Source organism: Schistocerca serialis, chromosome 6 (genome assembly GCF_023864345.2).
Source record: "Schistocerca serialis cubense isolate TAMUIC-IGC-003099 chromosome 6, iqSchSeri2.2, whole genome shotgun sequence".
Lineage (NCBI taxonomy): Eukaryota > Metazoa > Arthropoda > Insecta > Orthoptera > Acrididae > Schistocerca > Schistocerca serialis.
The window spans coordinates 613,575,023-613,596,493 of record NC_064643.1 but is presented as its reverse complement, the minus strand read 5'-3'; positions in this window follow the sequence as shown (position 1 = coordinate 613,596,493).

Here is a 21,471-nt window from a genome sequence, read left to right as displayed (position 1 = left end):
GAGTGAAACGATAAATGTTTTGTATTGCAGGGGACTGAGTGAAATTATAAGTAGCTGCTTTAATATTTGATGAAGCTTTTATTATCAATCTCTCTCGCGTATAGTACAGATGATTGGCTACTAAATTTGAGACTTATGGTTCATTCCCAAACCTCACCTAATGAGGCTGCGCAGAAAACGCCTGATCTTAACAAGTAACATCAAAACCCAATACGTGCTACACAAAGTAATCGCAGATGACCGTCAGAGTCCACATGTGCCTACTTAGCAAGTCAGATTCAAAGATTTTGATTCTGGTTGGTTAAGTGAGCACACATTGATTATGACAGTTATCTGCGATTACTTGGTAAATCTTGTATTTCTATGTTTGTTATTATGATGAGACACTTCCGGCGCAGCTTCAGTAGGTCAGACCTGAGAACGAACCAACTGGTTCCAATCTAATCGCCGAAGCTGTGACAGATACAATGAAGGCTTCGAGGACCGGATGTTTCAGCTGCGGATAATTCTTCCGGGTTGTATGGCCGTGGTCCATGGAACTGTTCTATCCCTGACGTTTCGTCCAAAGCTACGATGTATATCTTCGGAGGTGCTCCTACTTGTGCTGAGTCTTCCCGACTGACTAGTCGGACGTCGAAGAACGGCCTATATACCGTGGAAAGTTGACGTGGTCTGGATTTCACGTGATAGCAGAGATACTCCTGGTAAACGATAAAATGTAACTAAAGATAAAAGCCTCTCATCGATTCGGTAGCGCCACTGTCCATATAACGATGAGTTCCATAGCTTCTTCTTTTTATCTTTCCATGGACTTCGGCCATACAACCCGGAAGAATTCTCGGCAGCTGCGACAGATAGTTTTAAAAAACGCTTCATGAAAAAGTGAATGCAGACTAGATGAGCACATGGAATAACAGATTTTGAGTAGAGCCTACTGAGCCTGCATCGAGATAACGGAAGTATAATAAGGGACTGATTGGTAGGACATATTGTGAGGCATCGAGAGATCGTCCTTCCGGTAATAGAAGGAAGTTTTGGAGAATAAAGCCTGTAGAGGGAGACCAATGCTTAATTACTGTGGGTGGTTCAAACGTCTGTACATTGCAGTTGTCATGCAGAGATGAAGAGATTTGCGCAAGAGAGATTATCGATGTGACCTTCATTAAACCGGGGTTAGACTTCAAGTCCGTATCAAGATGAATATTCCTATTTTACGTTAAATGGCCCTGACGTTTATTTGTTTGAATATTATATAAAAATATTAACTGCATTTCTGTCATAAAAGTAGAAGGATATCGACCATTTAAGGGGGCAAATCAAATCAGAGGGTGCAAAAAGTAAAATTTTTTATAGCATAAATCGTAAGTTTAACTATCCAAGTATGCACAGTCAAAATTTCGAAGCAAAATTCGCATGCGTTTAGATTTTATGAGCATAGACGTACAGAAGGAAACTCTTCTCATATATTAAGATTTGTCAAGGGATGTGTTACTGTAGAGGTGTTTAGGTGGCCTTACACAAAATGTAAATGAACTATTTGGTGATTAGCACCTAAAAACTTCCACTCCAGACTAAAACTCCTTGAATTGGCATCTTATTTAGCAACGGGCTTATTCAATGAAGGAAATCCAATACTTCTGAGGGTCGTAAACGAGGCAGGAACTGTAGCAGCCACTCAAAGCTTCAATTATGCCGATGAAATGGTTAACCAGCTCGTGAACCGGCAGAATCGAACTAGTTCATTGGAATCGAAGGAAGATCGGAAAGCTCGTAAAGCACTGCTGCAAGCACAAGACGAAGCGTATGAGGAAGAAGAAGGATTGCTATATGATGCTGGAATCGCAGATTAATCGGTACACATTTTACATTAGTGTTAACTTCCTTGAATTTCTGTATTCGGAGAATTTATTTTTCAAACACGTTTATCTCGAAATGACTTTTTTCTCATATGCATGGAATCTAAGTCAAAATGTGTAAAACCGATCGTTATGAAAACTGATGGTATAATTCTTTATAAAGTTACTAATTATATATATATATATATATATATATATATGGTATCATGATTTTAAAGGGTATTTTTCTTTGCATAATTAGAGAAAAAATTGTGAAAATCGAAGTTGTTCCAACGCCTGCAAAACTTTTAATTTTCATTGTTTTCACATCAATTGAAAATGGTTCAAATGGCTCTGAGCACTATGCGACTTAACTTCGAGGTCATCAGTCGCCTAGAACTTAGGAGTAATGAAACCTAACCAACCTAAAAACATCAGACATATCACTTCCCGAGGCAAGATTGCAACCTGCGACCGTAGCGGTCGCTAGTTTCCAGACTGTAGCGCCTAGAACCGCACGGCCACTCCGGCCGGCTCACCTGAATTGAATTGATATTCTAAGGAGTAAGTTATTAAGGTAAAATAAAAAGTGTTTTGACCTCAGATGAAATTGCGAATGGCTACGCTGCACGCAATTGACGAACTATTCTCACAAACTTCTGGAGACGTCACAACCGAACTTTGTTATTTTTCGCTGAAATTATTCAAAAAAAATTCACCAAAACAGTTAGAAATATGAATGAAGTGATGAAAAACTTTGACTGAATTCTAATTAATTCTCACCACAAAAAAAAACAAAAAAAAAACAACAAACAAACAAGTAATATGTCAAATTCCTTGAATTATACCAAATATGTGGTTTCCCCCTTAAGGCGTGAGCGCCGTTGACGTTCTATTAGCAGCGTAGCCTGTGCAGTGAAATGGCGGCTGAATTTGTGGAGCCTATGAGTACAGCACAGCTCCGGGCAGCAAATCAGTGGTAGGAGTGTTCGGTAATCAGGGTAATGTTGATGTAGGGTGGTGCGGGTTCCGCCTTGTGGCCCGGCCAGGTGGTGAGCTAATCACACGGACCGTTTGTGCCAGCCTAAACGCGCTGATCGATTCGAACGATTGCGGGGACCAATAGCGCCGGCCACGGCCGGCCACGGCGCCGTGTTAATTCTAGCCGTGCCCAACAGGCCGTGTCTCCTGAGGGAGCGCCGCCCTCAGTGGGCACCGCTAAATACAGCGTTGGCCGCGCGGGCGCGTGCGTCACGGCAGTCGGTACGTGTAGCAGGTAAACCCCGTGCCTACCCTTTAACCTAAAGGCATCTGTACGTCAGCAAACTTGTATGCCCATGCAGCAGCCAAATGTAGAGGACGGGTGGTGATGTAGTATTAATTATCACGCGATAGAAACCTAGCTGAAATAGGATATTATGGCTTATCCCTTCACGGCAGATCGATGAAACTGACAGGGCGTGTCCTAGCAGCTGGTCAGTTTTCTACACTCGACAGTGTAGCACGTAGGAAGCGTTTACCACACGTGAATTACAGGGAGCCTACAAAAGTCATTCCTTACAATTGAAGTTCAGTCTTTCCTTATAGTTCTTACTCCCCGCTTCTCCCTCTAGAACCACAAAAGTCATTACCCTGTCTTAACACATCTCCTACTATTCTGTCACAAACTTTTTCACTGCATATTTCTTTCCTCTCCTATTCTGTAGAAAGCCTCATCATTTTTTATCCTCACCCCACCTTATTTTTTACGTCCTTATGTAACATCACATCGTCAATGCTTCGATTCTGTTTTTTTTTTCATTTTCTTACAGTTCATTATTCCCTCCTATACCATGCTGTACCCAAACTTAACTTCTGAGAATTTTCTCCTTCAAGTTATTTCCGACAAATTGTGCTTGTAGAACTTTTTGCACTATGAATAGCCTCTTTGCTGCGCAACTCTCATTTTTATATTTTCCTTAACTTGTCAGTCATTTGTTAATTTACTTCCAAGGCAGCATAATTCCTTCACATCGTGGTTCCTAATTTTGGCATTACCTTTATGGTATAACGCACCTTGTAAGGAATCCGCAAAATAATATTTCTGCTTATGGATTTCTTTGTATCATTTCAGCTGAGGTATTTGTGGACTTACGGTAATCACGCTAAATGACCAGAGCTTTATTACACTCCTTATGTAATACTCCTCTTTGTTCTACGAAGTTATAATTTCTTTTCATACTTTTTCCCCTTTTAACATCTTTCATTATGAAGATTTTGTCGATAATAATTTTGTATAAATTGTGTTTTATTTTGTGATATGATTGACCTCTAAGATTTTTTTAACTGAAGCAAGTAATTGTTTCCCTTGTAATTTAAGTTGGAAGCGACTTGCTAGGTGATGCAGCAATCAAGCGTCATTCGCGCTCTATTATTAGTTATTTTACCTTCTGAAAGGCCAACTTCGATCTTTAAAAGACGTCCTAACGACTAAATACAAAGTAATATCCATTGCATGAATTTTAACTACGTACATGGTTATTTGTCATAGTGCGCACAGTTAAACGGCAATGACCCTTTCATTCTTTTATAGGGTAAATTCAATAATTCTGACTGTATTAAAAATTTAAGAAATTAACGTTTACAATAAATTGAACAAAACGCTAATAAATGTACCATCCCCTTATTACCGACTTTTCTTTAAGACTTCATAATACACGCGAACATAAACATCTTACTAAATTCTATCATAAGAACTGCCAGAGAGGTTAATCTCGTTTGTGCTATTCCTCAACATTTTAATTTTTATGTAATTATTCCGATCAACAGGTCCCACGAATCTCCACCACGTCGATAGCAACATCACCACCGAATCTTGTCATTAATTTAAGCTCACCAGTAATTTAATATCACTCCTGAGTTTTCATGTTACGTACGGCTTCCTTGATAAAGAGATTGAACGGTAGGGGCGTAGGAGTACATCTCGTACTATCTCTTGTATCGTTCCATCAGAACTGCCTGTCTGGTACCTTTATCACTCCAAAAACGAATCTAAGTATAAATCAACAGTTACTCAACTTTTTTACGTTTTTTTAGGTATTATTCTTATTAGAAACTTCGTTGCACGTCCATTATTATACGATAGTTACCGCACTTATCTGCCCTTGGTATCTTCTGCATTGTGTGGACGATAACTTTCCATATGTCTGATAATGTTTCTCCAGTTTCACAGGTTCTATAATTGAAGAAGGAATGTTAGCAATGCTTTCCACCGGATTTGGTTCCAAGTATCTAGAGATCTGTTAATAGTTGATCCTCTACAACTTCCATAACGACTCTCAGACCTACTACATCATGAGACTGTTTCTTCTATAGGCTTTTTCTGTACTCTTTCATCTATCAGCTGTATCGTTTGCATTGAACTGTGGAAAGCCTTCTTCAATTCCGAATTCGATGCTTCAACTTTTAGTTTCAACAGTGGTTGAGAGACTTTTCGGTACGCTGAATCTGAGCTTCCGACGACATTTTTATTTTGTATTTATTTTCGATTCCTTCACATTTCATATGCAACCATTTCACTTTAGTTTCTCTGCATTTTCTTCCTATTTCGTTTCTGAGAGACAGATTCTGAAACATTCCCATCTCTTTTTAGCAGTTTTGTTCTCCCTCCTCCGACTTATTAAAGTATTTCTTCTGTTCACCAACGTTTCTTCTCACCTACCCGCCTACTGGCTATGTCCATTCTAAATGCCACATGATTCTCTTAAATTTTAGTTTGCTTTTCACTGTTACTAAATTGTGATCTGAATCCATATCTGCACCCATATACTGCTGTGACTGTGGCCATGGTTGGTTCGATATAGTGGTGCATGGGACCAATCAGCGAGGTCTTTGGTCGCATTGGATTAGGGAAGGATGGGGAAGGAAGTCGGCAGTGCTCTTTGAAAGAACTCATCCCGGCATTTGCTCCAAGCGATTCAGGGAAACCACGGAAAACCTAAATCAGGATGAAAGGACGCGGGTTTGAACCGTCACCCTCCCGAATACGACTACAGTGTCTAACCACTTTGCCAGCCCGTTCGCTCAAAGAAGTCATGGAAGAGAGATATGCGCATATACAGATGGCGGTAGCATCGCATACACTATATATAAAGTGGCAATGATTGAGGGCGAGTCACTTGTGCTCAGGTGATTCGTGTATTAGGGTGTCCGACATGATTACGGCCGAACGACGGGAATTAATAGACTTTCAACGTTGAATGGTAGTTGGAGCTAAGCGTATGGGACATTCCATGTCGGAAATGGTGGGCGAATTCAATATTCTGAGGTCCACAGTGTCAAGAGTGTGCCGAGAATATAAGATTAGCTCTGACTACTTGCAACGCAGTGATCGTCGCCCTTCACTTAACGACCGAGAGCAACGACGTTAGCGTTGAATTCACAGGGCTAAAGATAATCAGCACTGCGTAAATCAACCGCAGAATTCAGTGTAGGATGTACGATGAAAGTACCTCTTAGGACAGTTACGCGAAATGTGGTATTAATGGGCCATGGCTGCAGAGGACGGACGTGAGTGCTTTTCCTAGCAGCACATCGCCTGCAATGCTTCTCCTGGGCTCGTGACCATACCGGTCGCACCCTGTGGCCTGCTAATATGGATCCAGCTTTCACTTGGTAAGATGGCTCTGAGCACTATGGGGCTTAAATTCTGAGGTCATCAGTCCCCTAAAACTTAGAACTGCTTAAACCTAACTAACCTAAGGACATCACACACATCCTTGCCCGAGGCAGGATTCGAACCTGCGACCGTAGCGGTCGCGCGGTTCCAGACTGAAGTGCCTAGAAGCGCTCGGCCACTCCGGCCGGCCATTTGGTAAGAGCTGGTGGTAATATTCGAGTGTGGCGTAGACCCCAAGTTGTGAACAAGGTACTGTGCAAACTGGCAGTGGCGGAAAAATGGTGTGGGCTGTATTTCCGTAGAATGGACTGGGTTCTCTGATCCATCGGAAGCGATCATTGACTGGAAATGGTTATTTTCGGCTACTTGGAGACCATTTCTAACCATTCACAGGTTAATGTTGCCAAAAAACTGTCATGCCGCCGGACCACAATTGTTTGCGTTTGGTTTGAAGAATATTGTGCACCTTACGAGCGAATGAACTGACCATTCAAATCGCCTGTCATGAATCCCCACGAGCATTTATGGGACAAAGTCGAGAAGTCATTTCTTGCACAACACCCTACACCGGCCACGCTTTCACAATTATAGACGGGTACAGAGGCAGCATGGCTCGTTATTTCTGCAGGGGACGTACTACGACTTGTAGAATTCATGCCACGCGAGTTGCAGCACTATGCCTAGCTCAAGGCGGCACAATGCGTTGTTGGGAGTTACCCCATGACTTTTGTCACTCTGTGCCACTATATATTTCTCATAGTTCACCATATATACTCATTTGGGGATTTTTCACACAAGAGTCTCATACAGTAGTTTCGAAGCCACAAGGCCGAGGCAGCTGTGCAAAGACGAGGTTGTACGTTATTACGCAAGCGGTGTTGTGAGAACTAAGCATCACTGCACTCAGGTCGAAAATTTGTATGAATTGCACAAATCGGAATTTTAAAATCATTTACACATTCAGACAGAAGGAATGAAATCGAAAATAGCAGAATGATTATCAGTGGCACACATGGATATTTACAAAACAATTATCATTTATTTCATACTAATACCATAGCAGCTATTTATAAAGAAATGGAAACATCTGAAAGGACATTATTCGTCGCATACCGTGTTAAGACATCACTTAAATCATTTCCATATTATTTCCTTGCTTACTTCGTTGTGCATAACTCTTAATCAAAACTGCATAATCCATCGTAGTATGTCATGAAGATTTATTATCTTCGTGACTGTCAAATTACACCTCATAAGTGCTAATAGTGTGATTTCAGGAGCTCGTGTTAGAGAAACCGGATGTTCCTTGGAATGCACTTAGTCACAATTATGTTAAAATTAATGCTCATTTCAGTTGATGGTTAGATAGTAGTCATCAAAATTCTGCAAAATTTTTGGTTTACGTTTGTTTTCTTTGGGATATAATTTAGAAAGTCTATATACCGATGGAAACGCTATTTCCTAATGTCCAGCAACATAGTTCAGTCGTTACAGCAATTAAAATTTCATCCCTCTTTCACGTGCCTTCTTTGGAATGGTTGAAAGAAATGACGATTTTGTAGATACTACTCCAGCACGGAAGCGTTCTAGTGGTATATAATGCCCTGAAATACGGTCCACGAGAAAGTGCTAGGAACGGTGGCAAATGTTCCGTAATTAATATCTGACACCGAACATAAAGTCTGGAGATGTTGCCTCGCTATGAACAATGGTAATACCTGGGCTCAGTGGAAGAGATGCTAACTGAAGTCATCCCTATTGCATCAGAACTATTTATACTCGTATTTACGGAAGTCACTCACAACAAAAGTAGTCACGAAATATTTTCTGTGACGTGCTTTGCGAGCCGACGCTGCCTCAGCCACGAGTTTGTGGGTAGAAGGGAAACGTCACTCAGGATTATTTAAATGGGACGTCGCGTACACGTCACGTCACTTACGCGCAAAATCCCATTGTAATATTTGACTTTCACATCTACCCTCAACGAATCACAATGTCAATCCGTTTTCAGATGTTATCTCTTCTCAGTGGGTACGGCTTGTACATTTATTGGAAGCACTATATGATTTTTTTCTGACATGGTATTTCTTTCTCCGACTCCTAAAACATGAATGATATTTTTATTGAAATTATGCCTTATTTTTTAAACTTGCATCATTTTTTAATGTCTATGAAAAAGACGACCGTAGAAAATGTAGTAACGTTAAACTGCAGACTTAGTGAAAGTCGTAAAAAATAATTGCAAATAATTTTTTGAACTACCAGTAATGATCGACAGATGGATTTCCACACTAAACAGACTGAACATATAGGGAATCCGAAATTAACAGAATCATGCTGTCATCAAAGTTGTGAATTCGTCCTTTGTAGCTCCACGTGTACCTAGAGTTACTACGTTAAGACGTCTTCAAATGAATTTTTAGAAATACAAATAGAAATCCTGTATTCCAAACACTATTCTAGTAACGGCTGTAGAAGCGTCACATTCTCTTCAGTTATGACCACATTTGCTTAACAAGTTTTCCTTTTTCATGTTTATTGCGAATCTAGACGCAGAGTTTACCTCATAGTTACGAAGTCTTTTCGAACTCGAACCGTAATTATAACAGTTACAGTCTAAGGTTCGTTTTAAATACTCGTATGTGTATCCAGAGGAGGAGAATGTACAAGCTGTAGACATCTAGAACAATGCAGGTAGTGAGCTTATCGATTTGAATGGCAAAGATATGTGCTGGAACCTTGTTGAACGAAACACTAAAACATTGGCTTCAACCCATTAATAAAACTATGAAAAATAAATTACCTGTGCGCAGGGGAATATATTGCAATCGTGATGCCAATCCAGCTGTTTTACAACTACGCCATTTTATTCCTTTACTAAACACTACTGCAAAAATAATGTGTTCGCAAGCTACGTAGTAATACTGATTTAACATATTTTTTGACTCTATTTATAGGTGATGGCATTTATTTCTTATGTGCTGCAGACTTTCCCACAAAATTCCGGTAAATATAGGTTTTTCAGACTATAAAAACATGTTCCAAGGTACAATGTCGTCATAAAGAAAGGACGAAATATTCTATTTACATTTAAAAGCGTTGAAATCGAGAAAATCTTGTCAGTACCGTATTTAATCGTCTATCAGTTACATTATTATTCTACCACACACAAGTAATCAGTAAGTTATGTCACATGAACTAGAAGTATTATCAAAAATCAGATGCAGATAAAATGTATTTTGAAATGGATGCTACTGGAAGCTAACACAAAGTTTAAGTTTTATGACATGTAAATTTATTAACACATTAAAGAAAATCAGTTCATCTGCAAATATCGGTTGTTCCAAGGTAGAACGCTTTGTTCTGTTTCAAGGTGGTACTTAGTGCAGGACTGGTAAAATATGACTCAAAAGTACATGTGTTATATTAATTGTTCTAACAATATATATAATTTTATTCATCACAAAATATCTCTATTCCAAATAGATTCAGTAAATTATTCATCACTGAAATGTATAGAAGGCAAAATATTCATAAATGATGCACAAAACACAACCTCAACCAAATCAGTAGAAAATAGCGGAAACTGCAGATACTGATCTGTTAGCGCGCATTCCATCACGCGATTCTATAATCGGTCAGTTTACTGATGTACCGATGTTAAAGTGGAAATTAAATATATGAAGATTGATACAAAACTGTTTTCTTAATGATGTGACAATTAAAAAGAAGTATATGTGAATTTACAAGAAGTTCAATAAAAATGTGGATCCTGAACACCAAGTCAAAAATTATTTCTACCATATCGTTGTTCTGATCTAGGATTGTTTGATCGTTAAAAATTTCCTGAAATACGCACTTGTTAGGTCTTCAAATATTGCTAAAATACAGATCTGGACCTTCTTGCAGTCATAGTGGAATCACCCTAGAATCAACAAGATGATCCATAACAACTTCGACGAAAACTACGTGGGAATGCATTCAAGATAAGTGGCAAAATTAATGACTATTTTACAGTGACTTCATTATTTCCATTCTGATGATACCATCCACAGTCAATAACTTTGTTGTTGCCCGATAACGCGAACATATGCCGCGTGAGCAACATTCTTAATCTGATTTATAACCTACTTTGCAAGTGGTGGTATTGTTAGACTCCTCAAGCAATGATATATTTCCTTCCCGTAGAGGTAAACAATGTGAGACCTCACTTTCTCCCGCCGTATACAACATTCAAATAAATTTGTAGACAACATAGTTGTATGGTGATAAACAGCAATTAATTTAATTATAATCAATTATTCAAAATGACAGTCACAATCGCATTATTTATTTTGCCGCCAACCCGTTTCAACCCGCGATGGGGTCATCTTCAGGGCAATTTACACCATTTGGTCGCTCGCTGGAGTCGTCACCCTGCCTGTGCACGGTTGGTAACTATCAAGATGACCCCATCGCTAGTTGAAACCGGTTGGCGGCAAAATAAATAATGCGATTGTGACTGTCATTTTGAATAATTAAGAATGAAATATGAAACTTCCTGGCAGATTAAAACTGTGTGCCCGACCGAGACTCGTACTGTGAGTACCGGGCGTGAGTCGTGCTTCGGTAGCTCAGATGGTAGAGCACTTGCCCGCGAAAGGCAAAGGTCCCGAGTTCGAGTCTCGGTCGGGCACACCGCTTTAATCTGCCAGGAAGTTTCATATCAGCGCACACTCCGCTGCAGAGTGAAAATCTCATTCTGGAAACATTCAAATAACTTACAGGAATTCAGCCACGTGATATCCCCGACAATTGCCTATATTTCTACAGCAGCAGACCCTGCCGTTTTCAAGGCACTTCTCTCTCAATTACTCGTGTTGCTCTGTATGGTTCGTTAGCGATGATTGGCGCTAGGTTTGGTGCTGAATTAACGAACTTATTTCGACATGCGTTGACGTCCACTCACTTTTTATCCGACAACCAGTAATAGGAGCAGACGAGTGGAGTGGCGATAGGAAGCCCGTTATCACCTACCATTGCCAATTTGTTTATGTTAGAGTTAGAGGAACGTGTGTTGGAGACGGTGGCTCTGAAATCTGCGTGTTTTTTTCAGATTTGTAGACGATACTTTTGTTCAAACTTCCAGGCAAATGAAACTGTGTACCAACGGGGACTTCAGCTCGGGACCTTTGCCTCTTTAAGGCAGGGACGAGGTACTGGGCAAAGTAAAGCTGTGATGACGAGTGGTGAGTCATGCTTAGGTAACTAAGTGGGTAGAGCGCTTGCCCGCAGAAGGCAAAGGTCCCGATAGGGAGTCTCTTTCCGGCAGACAGTTACCATCTTCCACGAAGTTTCACATCATCGCACAATTCGTTGCAGAGTGAAAATTTCATTCTGAAAACAACCCCTAGGCTGTGGCAAAGCCATATCCCCACAACATCCTTTCTCCCAGGAGTGCTAGCTCTGCAAGTTTCGCAGGAGAGCTTCTGTGAAGTTTGGAAAGTAGGAAATGATGTACTAGTGGAAGTCACAGCTGTTACGAATGGTCGCGATAATGCTAGGAGAGCACTTTCCCGCAAAAGGCAAAGATCCAGAGTTCGAGTCTCCATCGGGCAAACAGTTCATATCTGCCAGGGAGTTTCATTTCAGCACACACACCACTGCAGAGTGAAAATTTCGTTCTGGATGCTTTTATTGTTTGGCCTCATCGCAGTGAGAATTTCAACGACTTTTTAGAACATCCGAATTAAGTACACCCGATCATTTCTTGTACGATGGAGATGGAAAAAGTCTTCCCTTCCTTGACGTGTTGGTCAGGAGGAATGTGCATGGTACGTTGAGAAGTACCGTTTGTAGGAAGACTACTCACGCTGACTTGTATCTGCAGTGTGATACCTGTCACCATACGGCTTACAGGGCCAATGTTATCTCTGACCTTCAGAGTTTGTCAGCTTTTAGCCCACCTTGAAGTCAACTTCGTCCTAACGATTATAGTGAACGGTAGATCAGACGTGCGTTGCGCTATCGACCATCTGTGCATCTGGTGAGTAGTGATGATACCTATGTGAAACCAAAGTCTGCTGCCTTCTTGCCCAACGCAGGGAGCGACTTTCCTTCAAAATCGGCGTGGAATCCCACTGTCTCCCTGGCCAAGAAACAGAGGAACAGAGTTTATGCTTACCACCCCCTTTGATGATGATGATGATGATGATGATGTTTGGTTTGTGGGGCGCTCAACTGCGTGGTTATCAGCGCCCGTACAATTATCCAATCTTTGCTCAGTCCAAGTTCGCCACTTTCCTGGATGATGATGAAATGATGAGGACAACCCCCTTTGATTATTAATTTCACTATCTACGACATCGGTAACCCTTGGTTTGTGATGGCGGTAGGGTTACACTGTGTATGTGAGTTTTTTCTGGTTCCTCTGGAAACCGAGATTTTAAACTCGCTTGCACAGTGCCTACTTTTTGCAGTTTGCCCCTGAAGATGGCAAGATGTGCTACTGGCGAGATATTGGCGATTGTCTACTACTTCAGCCGGCATTATTCCCCTAAATCACTTAAATAAATACGTGATTCTTTCGGCGTTCACATTAAGCTTATTTTGTTTTTCTCCATAGCCACCTGGTACATGAGTATGGTAATGTAGCTTGTCAAAGGCTCAAAATATGATACGGACCAGCAGTGGGTATCCATAAATATTTTACTTTGATAAAAACTTCCAGTGGCCATGGAGACGTAGATTTCATCTTCACGAAGGTTTTAAACTTGGGTACCGTGATTCTGATAATGGTACCAAAGGCAACGACAATAACATACCGAAAGTGGGACTCGTCGGCAATAAGGATCAAATTAAAGACGATTGGGACTGGACCCTGCACCAACAACAACTTTTGAGAACAGAATGCACTGCCCATATCTGAAGTAGAGCTATCCATTCAAAAAAAAAAAAAAAAAAAAAAAAAAAAAAAAAAAAAAAAAAAAAAAAAAAAAAAAACGCATCATGAAGGGGCTATTCGAGTGATGTACGTGCAGAGATAAACAAACCATTTCATAATAAAATGGACGATTTATTCAAGAATTTCACAAAATTTCCGAGTCAATATCGCGATAGTCCACCTCTGGCCATTATTCGAGTAGCTATTCGGCTCGGCATTGATTGACTAAGTTGTTAGATGTCCTCCTGTGGGATATCGTGTCAAATTCTGTCTAATTGGTTCTCTGGATAGTGAGAATCCTGGGCTACTAGGAGTGCTTTGACCGTAACACTCCAAAAATTCTTAGGTGGGGAGAGACCCGGCGACCTCGTTAGCCAAGGTAGGGTTTGGGAATCAGGAACATAAGCAGTGGATACTCTCGCCGTATGTTGATTAGCAGACCCAGTATTGCTTGCCATGAAAGAAAAATCATAGGGTTGTAGAATATCACCGAGGTACCGCTGTGCTATAAGAGTACCTAGTATGACTACCAAATTGGTCGTACTATGAAAAAAATAGCACCCCAGACTATCACTCCTGATTGTCGGGTCGTATGGCGGGTGTCGGTCAGTTTGGTATCCCATCGCTGTCCGGACCGTCTCCAGACATGTCGTCGGTCTGGAATCTCAATGACTGGAGCAGAATGATCTTCAGCAACGACTCCCGCTTCAGTCTGAGTTCCGATGACCAGCGAAGACTAGGCAGACGCCACGGAGAGCGGAGAGACATCACCCAGACTGTTGCCCACATTACCGCCCGACAATGAGTTCGGTCTCGGGTGTCTTTCCTTTTCATAGCAGAACCACTTTGTTGATTGGCGACTCCATGGAGTGTCCTGTGCCCCACGACCAGATAATGGGTATACTTGGAAGGAGAGACAGCATTGGTCGTATTTTTTTGCTTTATTTACCGAAAAATCGATCTTCGGTCACTTAGTGACTGTCTTCAGTGCTGTAATATATAATTTAAATTGGTAGGCACTGGTGTCAACAACCTTACAGCGATCACATAAACATGTTGACACCAGTGCCTACCAATTTAAATTATATATTACAGCACTGGAGATGGTCACTAAGTGACCGAAAATCGATTTTGCGGTTAATAAAACAAAAAATTACGACCAATGCTGTCTCTCCTTCCAGAACCACTTTGGTTGTTATCACCTACCCTCTTATAGCACTCCAGTATGTCGACGGTATTCTACGCCCCTTTTAGCTGGCTTTCATGGCAAATCTTCCTGGGCTTATATTTCAGCAACATAATGCCCACTCGCAAACAGCGAGTGTTTACACTGCTTCTCTTAGTGCTTGCCAAGCCCTATCTTGGACAGCAAGGTGGCCATATCTCCCCCTGTTGAGGACGTTTGGAGCATAATGAGAAGAGCCCTGCAACGCTACCCGAACAGAATTTGGAACAATAGTCCTGAGAAGGACATTCGAGAAATCCAGAAATCAATACCAGTCCGAGCTATTGACTTTCTCAGTTTGTGAAGCTTTTTCTCTTGAACAAATCCTACAAATTCTCTGAAACGATAATCATTCATAAGTCTCTACGTGTGCTTTAGACGTACCGACCAGCATCCCATTCGGGTAATTACTTCGTTGTGCGTCGCTTTAACATTTTTATTATTCTTAGAGAGTATTCCTCTTCGCCTTTCCAAACGACTGTTAGAAACTGCACTCAGTAATACGAATTCAAGTAAAAAATTTATTAGTGAGACTATGTTTACGTCCACCCGGTTATCTCGTCAACCAGGGTTTTCTCACGTTCCTGGAATGAATGTCCCAATGCTCCTTTAACAGCCGCATCTCTGCACGAAACGCTATTTGTCGTTGTTTAGAGCGTTTACAGCCTATTCGAGTCATGCAGCCATCCGTCACTATCCGTGTACTGTTTGGACTAAAACCGGCTCTATCTATTGGGTACAATTTCTGCAACTGATTTCAAATTAACTTCCCGATGAACTACAGGTATAATATTTTGAACACATCTCATTACAGGATGAGAGTGCAAAATTAACTAGATTTCTCGTACCGTATTTTACATATTAGGGACACTTTCCTCTTTTACCATTCCAGCCACAAGTGACTCGCATGAGGAACGATTGGTAAACATATCACATGTCTTTGCTTTAATGCTGTTAATATTACTGAAATCGACTTGAAAATTTAACACAAACGAGATTAAAAATCAGAAAACCATTTTTCAAGTAAACATGAATTTTTAATTAACACGTTTCTAAAGTGGACTAAAAAAGTATAAAATAAAGTCCCGTATCCCCAAGTTGCTGTAGTAGTCTTCAGTCCAGAGACTGGTTTGATGCAGCTCTCCATGCTACTCTATTCTGTGCAAGTTTCTTCATCTCCAAGTACCTACTGCAGCCTACATCCTTCTGAATCTGCTTACTGTATTCATCTCTTGGTCTCCCTCTACGATTTTTACCCTCCACGCTGCCCTCCAATACTAAATTGGTGATCTCTTGATGTCTCAGAACATGTCCCACCAATAGATCCCAGCTTCTAGTCAAGTTGTGCCACAAATTTCTTTTCTTTCTCTTCTCCCCAATTCTATTCAATGCCTCCTCATTAGTTATGTGGTCTACCCATCTAATCTTCAGCATTCTCCTGTAGCACCACATTTCGAAAGCTTCTATTCTCTTCTTGTCTAAACTATTTATCGTCCTTGTTTCACTTCCATATATGCTACATTCCATGCAGATACTTTCAGAATCGACATCCTGACATTTAAATTTATACTCCGTTTACAAATTTCTCGTCCTCAGAAACGGTTTCCTTGACATTGCCAGTCTACATTTTATATCCTCTCTACGTCGACCATCATTAGTTATTTTGCTCCCCAAATAGCAAAACTCATTTACTACTTTAAGTCTCTCATTTCTTAATCTAATTTCCTCAGCATCACCCGATTTCATTTGACTACATTCCATTATCGTCGTTTTGCTTTTGTTGATTTCATCTTGTTCCTTCCTTTCAAGAGACTGCCCATTCCGTTCGACAGCTCCTCCTGGTCCTGTGCTATCTCTCAGAGAATTACAATGTCATCGGCGAATCTCAATGTGGTTATTTCTTCTCCATGGATTTTTATGACTTCTTCGAATTTTTCTTTTGTTTTCTTTAGTGCTTGCTCGATGTACAGATTGAATAACATCGGGGATAGGCTACAGTCCTGACTCACTCCCTTCCCAACCACTGTTTCCCTTTCATGCCCCTCGACTCTTATAATTGCCATCTGGTTTCTGTACAAACTGTAAATAGCATTGCGCTCCCTGTATTTGACCCCTGCCACATTCAGAATTTGAAAAAAAGTATTCCACTCAAGCCGTCCGATGTGGCCGAGCGGTTCTAGGCGCTTCAGTCTGGAACCACGCGTCTTCTAAGGTCGCAGGTTCGAATTCTGCCTTGGGCATGGATGCGTGTGATGTCCTTAGGTTAGTTAGGTTTATGTAGTGCTAGATCTAGAGGACTGTGACCTCAGATATTAAGTCCCATAGTGCTCAGAGCCATTTGAATTTATTCCAGTCACCATTGTCAAAAGCTTTCTCTAAGTCTAGAGATGGTAGAAACATACGTTTCCCTTTCCTTAATCTATCTTATAAGATACGTCGTAGGGTCAGTTTTGCCGCACGTTCTCCAACATTAGTACGGGATGCAAACTGATCTTCCCTGAGGTTGGCTTCTACCAGTTTTTCCATCCGTCTGTATAGAATTCGTGTTAGTATTTTGCAGCCGTGTCTTATTAAACTTATAATTCGGTAATTTTCACATCTGTCAATACCTCCTTTCTTTGGGATTGGAATTATTATATTCTTCTTGAAGTCTGAGGGAATTTCGCGTGTCTGATAGATCACCAGGTGGTAGAGTTTTGTCAGGGGTATCCCCATACACATTCCTAATCCCTACAGATAGACAGGGAAATTTGTGTATGAAACTAGTTGTGCGATTTAAGAAAGGAAAAGGTGAGTCATATGCAGTACATAATTGCCATAATTGCCATTAAAAGTTCAGAATCATAAATTTTATCAATTACCTTTATGGGGTTCGAAATCAGCATTAAGCTATGAGAAATTATTTTATAATTTTTAGTCAACACGCAGTCAACAGGCAGCAGCGACCGGCTGCGACAAACGCAGCAACCGGGAAGTTACCGATTCTCTGACATTTATGAGATCCTAACCAGGAGCGAATTGTATAATTTCATCTGTGTGGTTCAGTTAGTTGGTTTCATGAGTATCTGCGTGTTAATTTAATACCTAATAGCCACAGTTCTCACGGTTCTGATTTGTCAGAAAGTAAATCCCTTTTCTGGCATAAGTACCTAATGAGGGCGAATTATTTAGTCTCACCTGAGTGCTTCTGTAGTTCGTTTTTTGAATCTCTACATATTAATCTAATTTATTAGACATGGTTCCTGCGTTTCCGTCAGCGTCTACTATAGAGTTCCGCAGCATGTGCCGATAGTCCATTTATCTGGGTAGTGTAGATTTCCACAGCCTGTAGAATGGATAGGTACTTTGATTGTTGTGTGCTGATGCAAGCCGAGCTGCGACACTTCGCTCTCAGCTCCAGACTGTGATGGATTCAGTTGCATGGCTTACAGCTGCAGTGGATGGGCACCACCGTTGTGGGCCGGCCGTAGGGATCCAACGGACGTCCAGCACGTTCGAGTTCTCCGATTGGTCCTCCGAGTGGCCAGCCCAGTTACTGCTCGCACTGAGGTTGACCCCTCACCTGTGATTGAGTAGGAGGTCCCTTCTGGATGTGGCAGGTAGCGAAAGACCTCCAAGGGGGCCCCATGTAAGGCCTTCCTGGTTAGTTTGACAAACAGTTTCCGGATACTCTCCGTGGCTGACCTGTCGCTCAACCACACGCAGTCGCCTGTCCTCTTTCAGAGGAAACCCTTCAGCCTGCAAGTTCCGGGCAGTCACAAAGGGTGGGATTATTGATCCTTGAGAGCTTCATCATTAGGCGCATCATGGGGCCCCTTAGGGACATGGCTGCCAAGAAGAAGTAGAAAGCCAATGGGTGCTCCGTGTGCGTACTGGGTGGAATTAATAACATGTGGAACGAGTCCTACCCGATGCCATGGAGAGAACAGGGTGCAGCCAATTGCAGGTGGTTGCTCACGTCGGTACCAATGATGTGTCTAACCTTGCCTCGGGAGAGATCCTCTCTGGTTTCGAGCAGCTAACAGAAGTGGTAATGGCTGCCAGTACTGTTTGCGAGATGGCAGCAGATCTGACCATTTGCAGCATGGTCGACAGAACCGATTGCTTACCTATAGTACAGTGAAGGGCCTGAGTCAGATGCTCAGGCGGTTCTGCGACCATGAGAGCTGCAGATTCCTCGACTTGCGCCATAGGGTGGTTGGGTTTCAGGTTCTGCTGAATAGGTCAGGTGTCCACTACACGCAGGAGGCGGCTACACGTGTAGCAGGTGCTGTGTGGCGTGGACCGCACGGTTTTTAGGTTAGAGGGTCTCGGGAAAACACGCAAAGGACTTCAGTCAGAAAGGGTGCAGGCCGAACACAGAACGAACGTAGATATCGGAACCATTGGCTTAACAGTTGTAAATTGTTGCAACTGTGTTGCGAAAGTACAACAGCTCCAAGCCCTAATATAAAACACTGATGTTGAAATGGTTATAGGCACTGAAACCTGATTAAAGCCTGAGATAAGTTCAGCCGAAATTTTTGCGAAGAACATAACGGTATTCCGAACGTAGAGGCTAAACACAGTAGTTGGTGGTGTGTTTGTTCCTGTTAGAAGTAGTTTATCTTGTCGCGAAACTGAAGTAGATACTTCCTGTGATTTAGTATGGACAGGTGTCATTCTTGGGAACCGGAATAATATAATAATTGAATTCTTTTACTGATCTTCCAATTCAAATGATACAATTGCTGAAACTTCAAAGAAACCTTGAGTTTGATTTCGAACACTTAGGAAATTCACAGAGCTGTAGTTGGTGATGACATTAATTTGCCCTCAACATCTCTATTTCCAGAGGTACGCATGAAACATCATCCGAAATTGTGCTAAGCGCATACTCTGAAAATTATTTTGAGCTGTTATTTCATGAGCCCACGCGAACAATAAACGGTTGTGAAAACACACTTGACCTCTTAACAACAAATAATCCCGAGCTAATAACGTGCAACAGAACAGATACAGGGATTAGTGAACTCAAGGAGGTCGAAGTGAGATCGAATATTGTAACTCTCAAACCGTCCAAAACTAAACGAATTATCTGCCTATTCAGAAAAGTAGATAAAAGTTCACTTGACGCCTTCCTGAGAGGCAATCTCCACTCCTTCCAACTTAACAACGTAAGTGTAGGCCAGATGTGGCTTGAATTCAGAGAAATATTATCTGCAGAATTGAGAGGCTCATACCAAAAAAATTAACAAACGGCGGAAATGATCCTCCTTAGTACACAAAACGGATGAGAACATTGATGCAGAAGCAACGAAAGGAACATGCCAAATTTAAACAGGCGCAAAATCTTCAAAATTGTCGATCTTTCGCACAAGCTCGAAATTTAGCGAGCACTTCAATGCAATACTTATTATAGTTTTCATTACGAAACTTTGTCTCGAAACCTGGCAGGAAATGCAAAGAGATTCTGGTCGTATGTGAAGTATGTTAGAGGCAAGAAACGATGAATGGCTTCTCTGCGCGATAGCAATGGAGATACTATCGAAGACATTGCTGCATAAGCAGAGTTACTAAACGCAGCCTTCCGAAATGCTTCACCAAAGAAGACGAAGTAAATATTCCAGAATCGAATCAAGAACAGCTGCCAACGTGAGTGACGCAGAAGTAGGCACACTCGGAGTAGTGAAGCAGTTTATATCACTTAACAAAAGCAAGTCTTCCGGTCCAGATTGTATACCAGTTAGGTTCCTTTCAGAATATGCTGATACTATAGCTCCATACCTAACAATCATGTGCAACCGTTAGCTCTACGAAAGATCCTTACCCAAAGACTGGAAAGTTACACAGGTCACACCAATATTCAAGAAAGGTAGTAGAAGTAATACACTAAATTATAGGCCCATAACATTAATGTCAATATGCAGCAGGGTTTTTGAACATATATTGCGTTCGAATATTATGAATTACCTAAAAAAAACAATATACTGACACACAGTCACATCGTTCTTGTGAAATATAACTTGCTCTTTACTCGCACGAAGCGTTGAGTGCTGTTGATAAGGGATTTCAAATTGATTACTTATTTCTGATTTCCCGGACGTCTTTTGACACTGTACCTAGCAAGCGTCTTGTAGTAAAGTTGCATGCTTATTGGATATCGTCTTAGTTATGTGACTGGATTTGTGATTTCCTGTCAGAGAGGTCACAGTTCGAGTAGTTGACAGAATGTAGTCGAGTGAAACAGAAGTGATTTTTGGCGTTCTCCATGGTAGTGACGTAGGCCATTTGCTGTTCCTTATCTATATAAACGATTTTTGAGACAATCTGAGCAGCCGCCCTAGGATGTTTGCAGGTGACGCTGTCGTTTATCCACTAATAAAGTCATCAGAAGATCAAAACAAATTACAAAACGATTTAGAAAAGATATCTACGGGGTGCGGAAATTGGCAGTTGATCCTAAAAAACGGGAAGTGTGAGGTGCTACCCATGGGTGCTAAAAGGAATCCGTTAAACGTCGGTTATATGATAAATCAATTAAATCTAAAGCCCGTAAATTCAACCAAATATCTAGGAAATACAAGTACGAAAAAGTTAAATTGTAAGGAACACATAGAAAATGTTGTGGGTAAGGCGAACCAAAAACTGTATTTTATTGGCGGGACGCTTGGAAAGTGTAACAGATCTACTAAAGAGACGGTCCAGTCCGTCCTCTTTTAGAAGACTGCTGTGCGGTGTGGAATCCTTACCAGATAGGTAAGGAGCAAAGTTCAAAAACGGCAGGACGTTTTGTACTATCGCGAAACAGGGTAGAGAGAGTCATTGATATGATACAGGATTTGTGATGGAC